Source organism: Marmota monax, unplaced genomic scaffold (genome assembly GCF_021218885.2).
Source record: "Marmota monax isolate L192 unplaced genomic scaffold, Marmota_monax_Labrador192_F-V1.1 WCK01_AAM20220418_F8-fsc00021, whole genome shotgun sequence".
Taxonomy (NCBI): Eukaryota; Metazoa; Chordata; class Mammalia; order Rodentia; family Sciuridae; genus Marmota; species Marmota monax.
In genome coordinates this window covers 23641861-23659611 of record NW_026695228.1, presented here as the reverse complement: position 1 = coordinate 23659611, position 17751 = coordinate 23641861, and the positions used below count along the sequence as shown (strand labels likewise).

The following is a 17751-nucleotide window of genomic DNA, read 5'->3' as shown; positions in this document are numbered from 1 at the left end:
TAGGAGCTTTGGTTGCTGAGGCCTGGACAGTGCCTGGAATGTGGCCCACACTCGACATGTTCTCCTCCATGGTGAGAAGTTATCTCTCCTTAAAAGTGTACACTGCATGAGCTCTTGGGGAGAAGACTTAGAGTGAGACAGGAATTCTTAAAGAGCAATGGCATTAGGGATGTCCTGGCATAACCAGACCCAGAATCCAAACAGAAATTAATTTATTTACTGAAAAAGACAAATTGTAACACTTAACTATATCTGTGGTGTCCATATGTGTGAAGAGTAGTCACATATTTTTTTTTCTCTCTCTGATAGTGACATCTCCCATGGAAGCAGGAAACAATATAAGAATTTCACAATTTCTTCTCCAGGGACTTTCAGAGGACCCAGAACTGCAGCCCCTCATCTTTGGGCTGTTCCTCTTTGTGTACCTGGTCACTGTGCTGGGGAACCTGCTCATCATCATGGCCACCATCTCAGATTCCCACGTGCACACGCCCATGTACTTCTTCCTCTCCAACCTGTCCTTTGTGGACATCTGCATCACCTCTACCACCATCCCCAAGATGCTGGTGAACATCCAGATGCAGAGCAAGACCATTACCTAAGCAGGTTGCATCACCCAGATGTGTTTTTTTTTTCTTTATTTTTGGAGAGTTGGACAACTTCCTCCTGGCTGTGATAGCCTATGACAGGTATGTGGCCATCTGCCACCCGCTGCAGTATACTGTCATCATGAATCCCAGGCTCTGTGGTTTGCTGGTTCTGGTGTGCTGGATCCTGAGTGTCCTGCATGCCTTGTTGCAAAGCTTAATGGTCTTGAGACTGTCCTTCTGCAGAGACATAGAAATCCCCCACTTTTTCGGTGAACTTAACTAGGTGGTTCAACTTGCCTGTTCTGACACCTTTCTTAATGATTTGGTGAGGTATCTTGTAACTGTGCTGCTGGGAGGTGGCCCCCTGGCTGGCATCCTTTACTCCTACTCCAAGATCGTGTCCTCCATCCATGCAATCTCATCAGCTCAGGGCAGGTACAAAGCCTTCTCCACCTGTGCGTCTCATCTCTCCATGGTCTCCTTATTTTATGGCACAGGCTTTGGTGTGTACATCAGTTCTGCTGCAGCTCAGAGCTTACCCTCCAGTGCAACAGCCCCTGTGATGTACACCATGGTCACCCCCATGCTGAACCCCTTCATCTATAGTCTGAGGAATAAGGATGTGAAGGGAGCCCTGAGAAGGCTCTCTGGAGGGAAATTATGAAAGACTCTTGTCCTGGGGTTCAGGAGCACATTCCCAGAACTGCAGGCAGCAAAGCCTCAGAGCCAGAGTTGCGGATCTTTGATCTGATTGTGAATGTAACGCCCTTTCATTCAGTTTACCCCCTGGAGGTCACATGATTCTGGTTTTGACTTCTGTGCAATGTAACCATCTCTCTTTACCCAGCTTCCTGATTTCTCTGAAAGGCAAGAGGTTTTGCACTTTCTCCGCTCACCTTTTCTTCCAAACAGGAAACATTAAGTCACAGAGACCCAAGGTTTCTTACAGATAATTTCTTCCCACCTGACATATCTTGTATTGATTTGGGTTCTTTTCTGTTTTATTGATAAAATCATCATGTCTTTTACTATGTTCATGGAAACAGCAGCACTGGGAACCTGAGAACAATTTTTGCAATTTGTACTTGAGCAAAATCTTAGGCCACAGTTTCTCTGTTTTGCATTATTGTTCCTGTGTGTGTGAGCATTTTAACTACTTTTATTGAACATTTTGCATTTATTATGCTAATGTAGTTTATTAAAAGTCATTATGGTTTTAAAAATTCAAAGTAAATGGATAAATAAAATATGGTATATACATATGATGGAGTTTTTCTCAGCCATAAAGAGAAATTGAATTATGGACTTTGCTGGTAAGTGGATGGACCTGGAGAACATGGTTCTAAATGAAAAAAGCCAGGCTCAGATCATCAAGGGTCAAACGTTCTCTCTCCCATGTGGAAGCTACAGAGAAATGAGGAATAGAAAGGGAATCTCATGAAACTAGAAGGGAGAACAGTGGTGTCAAGGAAGGAGCTGAAGGTGGAGGGAGGAGGGATGGGGAAAGGGGGGACTGCAGAGTGAAATAGACCCCAATGTGTCACATACACACATGGACACACTGCAGCGAGTTCCAGTGTTCATGTTTATGTATAAGATGACAACTAAAAATACAATAAATAAATAGATAGAGACCGGTGGAGTACAGGAAGGGGAATAGGGGAGGGAGGAGAGCAGGGAAAGGGGAAGTCCTGGGGACTGAAATGGAGCATATTATATTCTGTGTGTGTGAATATGTCAAAATGAGCACCACTGTAATATATATCACTCTAATGTACTAATAATAAGTCATTAAAAAGGGAAAATAATTTTTAATGCAACATATTCAAAGTTTCTTTTTATTAGTTTCTGCACATCTTTAGGAGATCATTGTTCTGCCTACTAAAATGTCTTTTTCATAATTACATTAGTTGTCACTCAAGAGCCCTGTATGGGATGATTTTCTGGCAATTGTGGTGCGTGCCTTTAATCCTTTTGACTTGGAGGCTGAGGCTGGGCAAGTTAGGGAGATCATGGCTCAAAATAAACAAACAAACAAATAAAAGGTCCAGTTGTGTAGCCCACCGGTAGGTCACTTCTGGCTTCACTCCTCACTAACACGAAAGAATATATAATAATAACAGAACAAAGGGATCATTACAGATCCCTAGAATGAGTGGATGCACTTCCATTCAGAATAACACACAAAGACAATTTGGGGGGAGAAGATGTGAAACTATCTACACCAGACTCCACAGAGCATCTCAGTCTTGCTATTCCAAGTTAGGTCCATGGACCAGGAAACTTCAGAACAAGGACCACTTTGGACCTTGTTATAATAGGGAGTTTCAGGAGACCTATGACTTAAAAATTTGCACTGGAAGTAACATCCCTGTTAATTCTTATGCATAGTGAAGTTGGTCTTGAATTGGTTTTGAGCAACTCCTCACTGCTGACACGTGGGGGCAGGGTGATTATTTGTGTTGGGAGCTATCCTGGGTGTTTACTACCACCTTGCCGTCATTGCCAAATAACCCCAGGGGAAACATATATGCAGTTGAAATCAAGAGGCCCATGTTTTGAGAAGCAGAAACATCATGCCAGAATTCAAATGATGGTCCCAAATCTCCATAATGTAGCAGCATTGTCAGCCCAGTTTCTGCAGTGGAGATGGAGTTCACAATAGTGTCACTACCCAAAATAGACTTCATGGAATAGACTTCACTAAATGTGAAATGCATGATTCTTATCAGATGCTTATCTCAGATTATGGAGCACAGTAAGAACTTAGTGCATCTGTTCTTAATAAATATTTCAAAACGAGGCACTGAATGGGAGCTTTTAACATGTGTTAAAACTATCAATTTCACATTCTTGTGATTGTACATGATGTGGAGTTACCCTGGTTTTGTATTCAAATACAAGGAGAGGAAAGCTTTGTTTGATTAATTCTACTGTCCTTCCTATTTCCTTCTCAATTCATTCCCTTCCTTCCCTTTGTCTAATCCAATGGATTTCTTTCTTCCCCTCTTCACCACCAACCACAAGAATAGGATCCTAATTAGATTAAGTTATACCGTATGTATGGATTATGCCAAAATACATTCTACTCTCATGTATGTCTAAAAAGAACCAATACAATAAGATTTTAAAGAACACTATATTTCCCGATAGTTTGGGAAAGGACCATGAAGGCAAGAAGTATAGTGTCCAAGGCTTTATACCACAGGAACAGAATGCTTACCCTTGTTAAAGAGGGCACGGCCATTTTCTGGGTTTTCTGGTGCTTTTGTTCCCATCACTGGTTCATGCTTTTAAGCAAATGAGCGCCAGTCAAGATGAGCTCATCAGTGTCAGGCTTAGAAAATACTTTGGGTCACAGGAGGATGATGTGCCTGGAGGCTGGACCTCTGGAAGGCAGTTGATTCCATGGAGAAACAATAAAAACCAGGTTAACCTGCTTATAAACTGACCTCTTGGGAACAGAGAATTAGCAGGAAGAATTTCCTGTCTTTCCAGGCCAGTGTCCCTCAGGGGAACAAGAGGAAAATGAGCTAATGAAAGATATAGAGAGCTGTGGCTCTCTGCTCTGATGTGGTCCCTCAGTGCACAGCCCTATGCTGGACAGGAGGACGTGGAGGTGTCTTTGAGGTCTTCAGTCTGCCTAGGAGCCCAGCACTCAACTCCTTCCTGCTGTGTTTTCTGGGGACAGAGCTTCAGTCACCAACAAGCCCACCCAGGCAGGACCTTGCACTTCCACAGGGAGACCTTCCTCCCAGAGCTGGTCTCCAGGTGAGTCTGAGAGCTCAGTGGACACTGCAGGAGAGCCTCAGAGAGAATGGAACCCAAGACTCTTTAGCTGATCTCAGAGGAGAGCCAGGCTGAGCTAGCCCACAGCAGGGCTGCTGTGGCCACATGCTGTCCTGATGGATGATTTATTCACAAGGCTGTGTTGAATCATAACACTTAGCTGAGAAGTGAACATTGCACTGGTTAATGCAGGGTTCACTGCTGACCATGAAATGGAGGTCACAGAGGCTGAAGAGAAGATGATACAGAGGCGTCCAGAGCTCCCAGAGAAAGAACAGAGACCCAAGGATCTTTGCAATTAAGGGAGTAGAGGAATAGGCTTTAATTGTGAAGGGAGAAGAAGTTAGTTTAAGACATTTTTAAAATGTGTGTGCTTAAGATGAGAAATATTTGATTACATTTATGCATTGTTGGCAAGGATCCATATTAAGGATCTTGCAAGTATTATCTTACAACAGAAGTTCATGAACTCACTTCTGAAAGTATTATTTCCCCCTTTGATGTTCAAAGGCATATGTCAGAGCTGAGTACAGATATGCCTAAGAGCCTTACTTTGAAATATCTGTGAGGCTGCACATTTGTGTGGGTTGGTAGCCAGTTACCTCTGCATTGCAAAGTGTCTCCCTGGAGACACTTACGTAGACACTGCAGGGGCATTTTCCCCATTTTTCAGTGTATTCTTACAAAGTATTGGAGTGCCCTCACCCCAAACTCCCTGTTTGCCTTTTAGTTTGTTTCATGTGTGTATAGAGATATTTGTAGGAATGTGTGAAAATTTATGAACTTTGTGTAGTCCAGTCATTCAGTTGGATTATGTTCCCACTTTATTTCTGAAAGAATCATGAACTGATATTCTTTACTTGTGAGTTCTTGCTTCACAGTTCTAGTGCATCTCTGGTGCTGATGGGTCGTGTTTTATGTGTATTTCCAACTTGTTTTCACATGTCTGTTGTTGCTTATTGTGACCCTTAGCTTTTTGTGATTAGGAACATTTCTCAGAGAGGCGTTGGCTCCAGCCCTCCCTGGGAAGGCATTGGAGCTTCCTTCCCATTTGATTAAAGCTCCTCTTATCTATATTGTGTGTATTAGGATACACTTATCTTTATATAAAACCAATTCAGACTTTCAACATTGTTACCACTGTGCATTGTAGAGGATTTCCTTCAAATTCTAATATTTATGAGTTTTTGGCAGTTTATTCCTGAGTTAGGAACCTGGGTGGATATTATTAAATCATTAATATTTCATAACTTTTCTTTTAGATGTTTTAGATTTTCATCCAGTTTTGCTTCAATCAGTGTGAGCTGTATGCTGGTACTGAAAAGTCATATGAGTCCCATTAATATGCACAATGAATTTACACAAATAAAAATGAAAAAAAACTAAAAACTTAAATAGTGAAAAGTAAAATGTGTGCTCAGTAGAGGGGAGGAAGTGTGGAGGAGAGTCAGGAGGAGGTTGTTGGTGGACACAAACACACACACTTACATAAGAGCCATAAATCCCAATCTTCACAGGACAATGACTGCAGCTCATCTTATTCTGTATTTTTATAGCCATAATTTTATATTCATAGGAAAAACATAAAATTACTTCAAAATAGTAGACCAGCTTTTAATTTTATATATATATATATTTGGGGGGGGTTAGTGGGTACCAGGGATTGAACTCAGGGGCACTCGCCAACTGAGCCACATCCCCAGCTCTATTTGCATTTTATTTAGAGACAGGATTTCACCAAGTTGCTTAGCACCTCGGTTTTGGTGAGGCTGACTTTGAACTCCCAATCCTCCTGCCTCAGCCTCTGAAACTTCTGGGATTACAGGCTTAAATTTATATTCTTATAAAGAATTAGATAGAAGGAATTAGAAGATTTTCAACACTGAAAATTGATAAATATTTAATGACAAGGAAATTCTCACTATCCTGATTTGAGCATTGCATATTGAATATATACACTGAATTCTCACACTGTACCCTATTAACATGTACAGGTCCTATGTATCAATTTAGAATATCGAGATGAGGTTGCAGCTCAGTTGTGGAGAGCTTGTCTAGCGTTCACAAGGCCTTGGGCTTGATACTCAACTTTGCCAAAGAAAACAAAAACCAAAACTTAATGAATAAATTGATGTGAGGATATTAAATAAATGTTTAAGACAAAAATAAATCCATGAACTCATGCCTTAAGGAGAAAAGCACTATACTAAATGCTATCATTTTCTTCTGTAAATTCTCATTCTATTTTTTTTTTTTTTTTGAGAGAGAGAGAGAGAGAGAGAGAGAGAGAGAGAGAGAGAGAGAGAGAGAGAGAGAGAATCTCTTTTTTTTTGTAGATGGACACAACACAATGCCTTTATTTTTATGTGGTGCTGAGAATCAAACCCGGGTCCTACCCATGCTAGGTGAGCACTCTACCACTGAGTCACAATCCCAGCCCAATTCTCAGTCTATTTTAAAGTTTTTCTTTCTATATTATGCATACACACATGCTCATATACTTTTATGCAAACGAGTGAGTACAGTCCCATGCACATCATAAATGCTCTCTGCATTTGGTGCAGAATTCTTTTCTAGCTTGTCCCTCCTTATGTTCTCACTCTATAATTCCTGTGGACTTCCTGCAGATGACTAACTCAATGCACTGTATGCTTTTCAAAGGATGCACAATATTTCATAATGGGGCTGTGCTACTCATACTTTCAAATTTGTTCTCATTAATTCAGTATTATTTCAATGTTGCCAAAAATATGGAGCTATTAAGTTCAAACAAGTGCTGCTCAAAAGAAGCAATCATCTCCCTCCCTGTGCCCTAAGGGACACTGAGCAAGTTTTGTAGACATTTTGGGCTCTTATGTGGGAATGGAGTCATGAGAGGTCAGGGATACTGCTCACCCTCCCACAATGCATAGGACAGACTCCACCTCAAAGAATCACTTGTCCCAGAATGTCTACAATGGGGAGATCCAGAGACCTTGAATTAAAGAATATCTGTCCTTTTGGCATTTGTAGGTTTCTTCAGATTTCTGTTTAAAAATTCTAACCACAATCAATGGAACAGCTCTTCAGGGACTTTTCCTAAGGCTGGGTGTTGTGGAAAAAATATTTCTTGATGTTTCTTAAACTATTACTGACCTTGAGCATATGTTTGTATATTTCATTGCTATTTTGACTTCTCTTTATAATCATCTGCACATTTTCTATCAGTATTAGTATTGTGAGTGATTTTTACAAATTATTGTTTCTCCTTTAGCTTCTCAGGTAATACTTTTGACCATAAAAATCATTTTAATTTTTTTAGTGGTACATATCTGTCTTCTTACATCTGAGTTTCTTGCCTTAGTAGGTTCTTGCTCACTTGGATTATTAATTTAATTTCTAGATGTTCATCTAAAATCAATTGTGTGTTTTTAAACTCAGGTCTTTACCTGTTTGGTTATTATTAACATGTGAGGTAGGGGGCCAACTTCATTTTCTTCCAGACATTTATGTGAACATTTAATCCACAGTCTAATCTTCTACTAAATTGAAATGAAACTTTATCATATATGAAATGTTGACATACACTCAGACTCAATTCATTCAACAAGTGATAGCAAATAATTTATTGTCAGAATATTATAGAAACATTACATGTTATATTCTGATCTGCTAAATATTTTGCCAATTTAATTATTAATTCATGTTGATATCTTGGACTTGTTACTGCCTTATGTCTTGTTTTGGTTAGTTTTGCTTTTGCATTGCAAGGGATGGAACTGGACCCTTGGTCAGGCTGGCAAGGGCTCTACCACTTAGCCACACTGTCACCTCATTTTTGCTAGCTCTTGAGGCTGGGTTCAATTTGTTGAACATAGCTGTTTGTAAGCAGTTCTATGGAGCCTGGTTGAATTCTCCTTGCATTTTTTGAATTGCCTAACTTACTACTGTCACATTTTTCTCTAGTAATTGCAGATAGACTTCTTTACCTTTGTGAAAATAAAAGGTGAACAGAGCGGATGAAGTCTCTGCTCACCTGTATCTGGTTTTATCAGGTCATAGACTGAGAACAGAGAGATAATATGTTATAACACAATGCCCCAGCCATGGGAAGGGAGAAAAAGGAAAGGAGGATCAAGACATGGGCATGGGTTTGTGGAGAGCAGCTGGGGAGACCTCTGCTGCTTGGCTGAAGGCCAGAACCAGGGCCAGAGTGCACCTGTGGGCTTTGTTTAAAAAATTATAATACACCCCCCCCCCAAAAAAAAAAAACAACAAAAAAGGTGTCACATGAGAAAAATGAGGAAGAGGACTCCTCAGCCATCAGATCAAAACCAACTGGTCAAGGAGACCTGGAAGAGGCACAAGAAAAACAAGGGGTCCTCTTTCATATAAAACCATGACAAGATTCTGTTGTACTTTTATGGAACAATTTTCTGAATTGTTGATTTATTCCCCTTTTGTCCTTTTATCTTTGGATCATTTCTATATCACTTTCAAACCATAAAGACATCTCTGTTTTTGACTTTGGATGTGTTTATTTCTGCTCTTTTCTTATTTTGCTGGGTACCTAGGAGACAGACCCGGCTGAAATGCTGCTAGAACCAAGTGAGTGATTTCCTCCCGTTGGTCGGAACAGCATTTGCCCTGTGTTTATTTGTCCATAAGAAGCTTAAAAAATGGATGTTCTGGCTGCCATTTCTACATTAGGGGAAAGGTAATTTGATCTTGAATTGCATACATGAGGAGCCTAACAGTGTGGTGTGAAGGTCAGAGGCCACAGGGGTGATAGTGTGGTGTGTATGCATGTGTACCAACCTTAGGAAAGGGCACTGGGGCTCAGGGGGATGGTCATAGAACATAGTTCAACTCCACAGTAAAGGGTATCAAGTAGCATGTCCATTTCAACTCAAAAAGATGCCTAGGGAAGGAATTTAATAATATGCAAGAGGGTACAGTGTGGAGGAAGGGCTCCTTGTCATACAGATTCAGCTCCATCAGGGAGGCCCCCTCCTTCTTCAGCATCTTCTGACAATATCTCTGATCACTCTTCCTCCTTCTCATTTACCTCTTCATCCTGGCCATTTGGTGCCTTTGGACATCCAAAACACACTCCTCCCTCAGGGCCTTTCCACTGGCAATTTCTTCTGCCAGGTAAAATTCCCTGCTGACCTGCTGGCTCCTGCCCTATCCTCTGAGGACTCTGTTCAATCATCATGTTCTCTATTGAGCTTCTGGTAACCTACAAAAAATAGCAGTCCTAGGAGCTGGGGATGTGAGTTAGTGCTAGAGCCCTTGAGCTCCTGCTTAACACAGGCAACCCCCTTGGTAAAATCCCAAGCAACACACACCCACACACACACATACACACACACACATACACACATTTAAATACAACCTCTTATCTGCATCTCCATTTTATCTGCCTTTGTTTTTATCATATCTGCTTCATCATCAGGCATGTAATGTGATTATTTATTTTAAAATAGCTTTATTAAGTTACAATTAATATTCAGAGGAACATATGTGTTTGATGTGCATACTTCAGTGAGTTGGTGCACATGCCAATGCATGTGATATATCACTAGCACAAAACTGCAATAGAATGTGATATGCCTATGTGCATACATTCTTGCCCATCATTGGGATGAGGAAATTTTGTTGTAGAGGCCTGGACAGTGCCTGGAACATGGCCAGCACTCTGTATGTGCTCCTCCATGGTAAGAAGTAATTTCTCATTAAAACTGTACAATGCATGAACTCCTGGGGAGAGGCTTAGAGTGAGACAGGAATTCATAACTATATTGGTGCTAGGAATGCCCTAGAATGATGAGATTCATGATAAAACAGAAATTAATTTACTTACTGGAAAATACAAATTGTAACATTTCAGCCATATCAGTAGTGTCCATATGTGTGATGAGGAGTAATATTATTTTTCTCTTTTTGGTAGGCACATCCACCAGATGGAATCAGGAAACAATACAAGGGTCTCAGAATTCCTTCTGCTGGGATTTTCAGAGGACCCAGAACTGCAGCCCCTCATCTTTGGGCTGTTCCTCTCCATGTACCTGGTCACTGTGCTGGGGAACCTGCTCATCATCCTGGCCACCATCTCAGACTCCCACCTGCACACGCCTGTGTACTTCTTCCTCTCCAACCTGTCCTTTGTGGACATCTGCTTCACCTCCACCACCATCCCCAAGATGCTGGGGAACATCCAGACACAGAGAAAGGCCATTACCTATGCAGGCTGCATCACCCAGATGTACTTTTTTTTTGGTTTTTGTAGAGTTGGATAACTTCCTCCTGGCTGTGATGGCCTGTGACCGGTTTGTGGCCATCTGCCACCCACTGCACTACACGGTCATCATGAATCCCAGGCTCTGTGGTTTGCTGGTTCTGTTGTGCTAGATCCTGAGTGTCCTGCATGCCCTGTTACAGAGCTTAATGGTCGTCTTGAGACTGTCCTTCTGCAGAGACATTGAAATCCCCCACTTTTTCTGTGAACTTAACCAGGTGGTCCAACTTGCCTATTTTAACAACCTTCTTAGTGACATAGTGATGAATTTTGCACTTGTGCTCTTGGCTACTTTTCCCCTCTCTGGCATTCTTTACTCCTACTCCAAGATAGTCTCCTCCATCTGTGCAATCTCTTCAGCTCAGGGCAAGTACAAAGCCTTCTCCACCTATGCCTCCCACTGCTGCAGTCTGGCTAGGCACAAAATAACCGAGCTGCCACACAGCCTTGTAGGTTCAAAACAGGAACTCCTTTATTCTCCAAACTTCCGCGAAAGCCACGCACAAGGCCTTCTCCCGGGACACACCACACCAACCGGAAATCCCTCCTCCAGCACTTCCCCAACCAATGCGAACTCTCCAGGAATCCTCACAAGAACTCAAAAGTAGCACGAGAACTCCAAAGTAGCCGACCTAGGCGGACAGTAAAGGTCTAATATACAATTGAATCAATCCAGCATCATCTTAATGGCTTGCCTCTCAACCAATACTATTGGCAAAATGCCAGGGGCCAATCCGACTCGGCTGTGATTCTCAGCATCTCCCCCCTTCTGTTTAATTAAACAACAAGCAATGTGGCTTAGGGACCATGCCTGTTAGGTTGTCCAATACTACATATGTTCCTTACCCATCATCAGATGAGCTAACCTCAAGGCATCAGCCTCCTGTCTTAGGTTGGTACCACTGCAATTGGATCTTATCCGTCGCTGAATACCGGTCCAGTACACAGCCATACTTGTGGATAGGCCTTTGCACCAGTGGGGGGGTGAGGTTCTTTGCCTCACCTCTGTTGGCCCCTAATTTGGCCTTTGCACCAGTGGGGGGTGTGAAGTTCTTTGCCTCACCTCTGTTGGCCCCCAAATTTGGCCTTGGTGCCAGTGGGGGGTGAGGTTCTTTGTCTCACCTCTGTTGGCCCCCAAATTTTAGACCATCACTAGCAGAAGGGAGGAGGATACAAAATGCCATAACACCAAGCTAAATGAAAAATTGGAAAAATTGTACCACCGATGACACCATTTGCAAAGATATGCCAGCATTACCACAATTCGCTGCACCAATAGATAGGTCACAATGCATACAAGTGATACATAGTCCCGCAAGTTCTGCAAGCAGTTCAAAGCAGAGGAATCCATTAATATGTCCATTTCCTCCCAAAGTAAATCGACTCCTTGACTGAGCATAACTTGTTGCGTTACATTATTCATTGATGCATCAGTTTATACAGTTTTTTGTAATAGCTATCGTAGAAGCTGTAGTTTGGTTTTATCTTTGTCTTCACCAACACTGGGATGAAGATAGGAATTCTGGCAATGAAGTCTAAAAGAAACTTATGTAACATTCCAACAGGTACTAAGAAAACAATTTTCTGAACAATTTACATTATCCTGAACAGAATTATTAAATATGATGAAAAAGAAAGATGAAAGTAAACAAACAGATCTGTTAACCTCCTTATTTGTTCACATATTGAAACAATCCTCAACAGCTGTTTACCCAATTTAAATTAAATCATTTAAATCATGTGAATAATAAAAATATTTGGATGAATTTTTTCATGAGTGCTCCTCATATATGATATATGGACATTTGCACACACAGACATACATCACAAAACACAAGTGTGCACACATTACATACAACACATAAGACAATAGTAAAGGCCTTGTAGCTTTACACAGGTGAAATCTCCATTGCAATGTTTAAAAACTCCACAGTCAAAAAATAAAACTGGTCAGAAAAACATTAACCTAGGTCTGTATGAGCTCAATAAATAAAATAGAACTTTATTATGTGGTAAAGGGCAATAATAAAAATAGATATTGAAAAAGACATCCTGGTTACCACCTGGGTTTGATTCTTTTTTGGATATCCCATCCTTTGTCCTGTAATTTGCATAATGGGTCTGAAGGTATTCCCACAAGCAAGCCCCAAGAATTTTTTACAATTGAAATAGGCTTTAATGGTGTTCATTATTCATTAGCCTCCAGGTGTGGGAGAACCACTGTTGCAGATTTAAGAATAGCCAAGCTTGAGCTCTGGATATCAGCTATTATGGATTTGAGTCAAATCATCTTCTTTTTGGTCTGTAGAAATCGCTTTGGTTAGTCTCTCTGGAATCCAAATTGGCTGCTGTTCTCCCTGTGGAAACACACAAACAGAACCCCGACTCCAGACAATCACTGGGTCAGGACCTTTCCATTGTCCTCTTAGAATATCCTTCCAAAAGTACCTTGGGCTTATGTACATTTTTTGGATACATATGCCTTTTCACAGCACTAAGCCCTGATGAATCCAAATTTAAAAAGTTTACAGTAAAAATGGTTATTTTAAGTTTATCTTTGGGGGATATATACCCCTTTTCAATTCCTTCTTTTTGCTTTAATAAGTACATTTTAATAGTTTGATGAGCTCTTTCAACTATGCCTTGTCCCTGTGGATTGTATGGGATTCCCGTTATATGAGTAATCCCAAATGATGAGCAAAATTGTTTGAAGGAGGTAGAAGTATAACCAGGACCATTATCTGTTTTTAACTGTTTTGGAATGCCCACAGTGGCAACATTTTGTAAGAAATGAGCTATAATATCTTTAGTTTTTTCTCTGGCATGAAGGGAGCCCATCAAAAATTTGGAAGAAGTATCAATTGTAACATACAAATATTTTAACTTTCCAAATTCTGGCAAGTGTGTGACGTCCATCTGCCAAATATGGTTAGGTATCAGTCCTCTAGGATTGACTCCAAGATTAACTTGTGGTAAAAAGGTCACACAATTTTGACATTGTTTTATTATTTGTCTAGCTTGTTCCTTAGTTATTTTAAAACGGTTTTGTAAAGTATTAGCATTGACACGGAACCTTTTATGAAAATTTGTAGCTTCTTCCAGTGTAGAGAAAATATGTATGTCATGTGTAGTTTTATCTGCTAAATCATTGCCCAAACTAAGGGCTCCAGGCAATCCTGTATGTGCCCTGATATGTCCTATAAAGAATGGAACTTTTCTGTCCCAGATTAGACTTTGTATAGTGGAAAGCAAAGAGAAAACAGTAGAGGAAGGGGAAATCCTACCAGCATCTTCAAGGAATACTATAGCATTAACTATATACTGACTATAGGAAAATAAATTAAATACAGAATCTTTAAACATCACAAAAGCTTATAATACAGCATTAAGCTCTACCATTTGAGCTGATTTTTTGGGTACTAAAAATGTAAAAGTTTGATCAGAGGTAACTACTGCTGCTGTACCATTATTTGACCCATCAGTGAATATATTTGGAGCATTCATGATAGGTGTTTTTCTTGTCATTTTTGGAAAAATTACAGGATGTGAAGAACAAAAATACAACAAAGGATTAGATGGTAAGAGGTTATCAAATGAAACATTAGATTTACACATGATTATTGCCCAAGTATTTAACTCATTATCTAACTCATCAATTTGATCCATAGTATATGAAGTAATAATTTTATAGGGATAAATTCCAAACACTCCCTTTGCTGCTTTTATTCCATTGAGTATTAATTGTCCTAAAGCCTCAGGATACCTAGTAAGAATAGTGTTAGGAGAATAATATAAATGTATTCACAATAATGGACCTTCTTGCCAAAATACTCCTGTAGGAATATTTTTTGTTGGTATTACAATAAATAATAAAGGCAAACTTATATCAATTATATCCAAATGCATATTTTCCTTATATGTTTCAATAATTTTTAATGCCTTTCTTGTTTCAGGCATTAACATGCAGGGTGAATTTGGATCTGATGGACCTTTTAGGATATCAAATAAAGGTCCCAACTCTCCTGTTGGTATGCCTAGATAAGGCCTTATCCAAAATGTCTCCTAATAACTTTTGAAAGTCGTTACATGATTTGAGTTGATCTACTCATATTTGAATATTTGGTGGATGGACCATGGTTGAGGATAATAGAACTCCTAAATAATTAATTGGAAAATGTAATTGTACTTTATCTATTGCTATCTCTAGATTATAATTTTTAAATAAGTTTGTAAGTGTGGCATATCATTCTAGCAATGTGTTTTTATCTTTATGTGCTAATAATAATAATACATCATCCATATAGTGAAATATTTGTAGTTCAGGATTTTGATTTCTAAGTGGCTGGATTGCTTTGTTAACAAAAATTTGACACATAGTTGGGCTGTTAGCCATCCCTTGAGGGAGTACTTTCCATTCATATCTCTGATCAGGACCTTCATGATTCAGTGCAGGAATAGTAAATGCAAAACCTGGACTATCCTCAGGATGAATTAGATTTGAAAAAAAAACAATCTTTAATATCTATAGCTAAAACATTCCAGATTTTTGGCAAAGCAGACAATTTGGGAATCCCCGATTGAGCAGGTCCCATAATAACCATCTTATTATTAATGGCTCTTAAATCTTGCAATAATCTCTATTTACCAGATTTCTTTTTAATGACAAAAATGGGAATATTATGGGGAGATATGGAATGTTGTATATGTCCCTCCACTAATTGTTGTATGACCAGGTCATGGGCTACTTGTATCTTTTCTTTAGTCAGGGGCCACTGAGGAACCCATACTGGTCTTTCTTATTTCCAAGTAATTTTTATTGTCTCAGTGACCCTTCTGAAAACCCAATCCATGTCTATTCATTCCTTGATCTATTTGAATTGGTGCTGCTATACCTTGTTCTTGTTCTCCTAAACGTTTTTTTCTTTCCTAAAACCTTGTCTAGCCCTAATAATGGGCACATTTAGATTGATGTTATTTGTTAATGTCAAACCTAATTGATCTAGGACATCTCATCCCCATAAATTTATAGAAAGATAATCCAATACATATGGCTGTATAGTTCCTTCACATTCTTCAGGATCCTTCCAATCTAATAGCATTGCACTTCTATGGGGATTAGTCACCACTCCTAGGCCTCAAAGCCTTTGAGTGGCTTGTTGTAATGGCCAATATTTTGGCCATTCTTGACGAGAGATGATGCTAAGGTCTGCACCTGTATCAAGTAGTCCATTAAATTCATGTCCTTGAATATTTAGTTTTAGCATTGGGTGAGAATCCAAATTTAAAAACAGCATAGCCCAATCTATACCTGTGGAGCCTAATCCCCTGGAACGTCTTTCTATAGTATGACTGGAAAATTTATCATGCAGGCTGGGTATTATTAATAACTGTGCTATTCTGTCTCCTGGTGAAATTACTGATATACCTCTTGGAGAACTAGCTATAATTTTCATTTCACCATCATAATCAGGATCAATTACCCCAGGAATTATCATAAGCCCTTTTAGAATGGAAGAACTGCATCCCAAGAGGTCCTTTTACTCCTGTGGGAATGATTTGAACTTCCATCTCTGGAGTTATACTGCTCTGGCGGAGGCGCAGATGTCCAACCCTGCGCTCCCTCTGGTTTGTCTGATGAGGGATCTAATGGATAATGTGTCCTGGGCACTACCCTGATGGTGTTGCTGGGTTCCTCCAGTGCCCCATATATTTGTGGTTGTTGGCCCCGAGCATTGGGCCCCCCTGTCCTTTTTTTGGCAATGGAGCCCGTTGCTTTTCTCCACAATATTGTGGGTAAACACCTGGTCCTTGTCCATTTTTTGATAACGGAGTACCCTCTATGGTGGTTTGAGAATGGCATTCATTAGACCAATGTCTCCCTTTATGGCATCATGGGCAAATACCCGGTATTCTACTCCTTTGACACCTAGCTTTGTTAAACCCTCCTCCTATGGGGCAACTCCTTTTAAAATGTCCTGTTTGTTCACATTTGTAGCATGTTTTCGGCCTGGCATCTAAAGCCTGTTGTACTGCAGCTGCCAAGACTTGCCCTTGTTCATTAATGTCTCTACATAATTTGATATATGTGTTTAAATCTCCATGTTTCCATGGTGTAATGGCCTTCTTGCACCATCTGTTTGCTTGCTCAAAGGCTAGCTGTTTATGGCATGCTTGCTCTGTATCCCCAAAAACTCTGGTAGCTGTTTGAATAAGCCTATCTACAAATTCAGCGTAAGGTTCATTAGCTCCTTGTATTACCTTAGATAATTGACCTTGTAAATTTCCATGTCCTTGTAAAGTCTTCCATGCCCTAACCGCATCTGCAGCAATTTGTGAATATATAGCAGGATCATATGCAATTTGTTGCTGCTGACCCTCATAAGGTCCTTTTTCCTAACAACATATCTAGATTTCTCTGAGGATAACCAGCTGCTGCATTTCGCCTAGCTGTCTCCATGCAAAATTCCTCATTGGCAACCTTCCATAACAGGTATTGTCCTCCATTTAGCACAGCTTTACACATACTAGTCCAATCTGTTGGTGTCATGTTCAAGTTTGTAATGGATTCGACCAGGCTTATGGTGAAGGGTGGTTGAGGACCATAGGTTGTTACAGCCTCTTTTAGCTGCTTCACATTTTGAAATCTAAAACATGGTGAATTTGCTGCCCTCCTGCCTGTTCAAATACAGGGCATGCTAATCTTTGAGGTCCTGAATCAGGATCCCATCTATCAACTACGGGGGTTGAGGGCCCCATAGGCGGAGCTGTTGGTTGGATACTTACGCCCTCTGGTGATAGAAAGGTGTTAGTAGCAGCCTCCTGTTGTAACTTTTCCCCTGATGGCTTTTTCTGCTCTAAACTTTCTTCCTCTTTCTTTTGAGAGGCCTCCTCTTTTTCCTGATCTAATATGTCTTCTACCATAATCTGAACTGAAAGTTTTGGACTAGGCAAACAAAATCATATCATCATCCACAATGGCAATGTGCCAACTGGCAGAGTTCCTGGGTTTTTCTTTTCTCTATCCCTTAAATCTTCACCATGATGGTCCCATTGTGATATATTTAACAATTCCTCCTTAAAAAGCCATGGGCT

At 40.2% G+C, this 17751-nt stretch overlaps 2 pseudogenes; both read left to right on the top strand.

Annotated features, from left to right (window-relative positions):
- The first annotated feature begins 320 nt into the window (after nucleotides 1-320).
- Nucleotides 321-1463, top strand: LOC124087997 (olfactory receptor 7A10-like; annotated as a pseudogene).
- An 8855-nt stretch (nucleotides 1464-10318) lies between these two features.
- On the top strand, nucleotides 10319-11842 carry LOC124088207 (olfactory receptor 7A10-like; annotated as a pseudogene).
- The last annotated feature ends 5909 nt before the right edge of the window (nucleotides 11843-17751 follow it).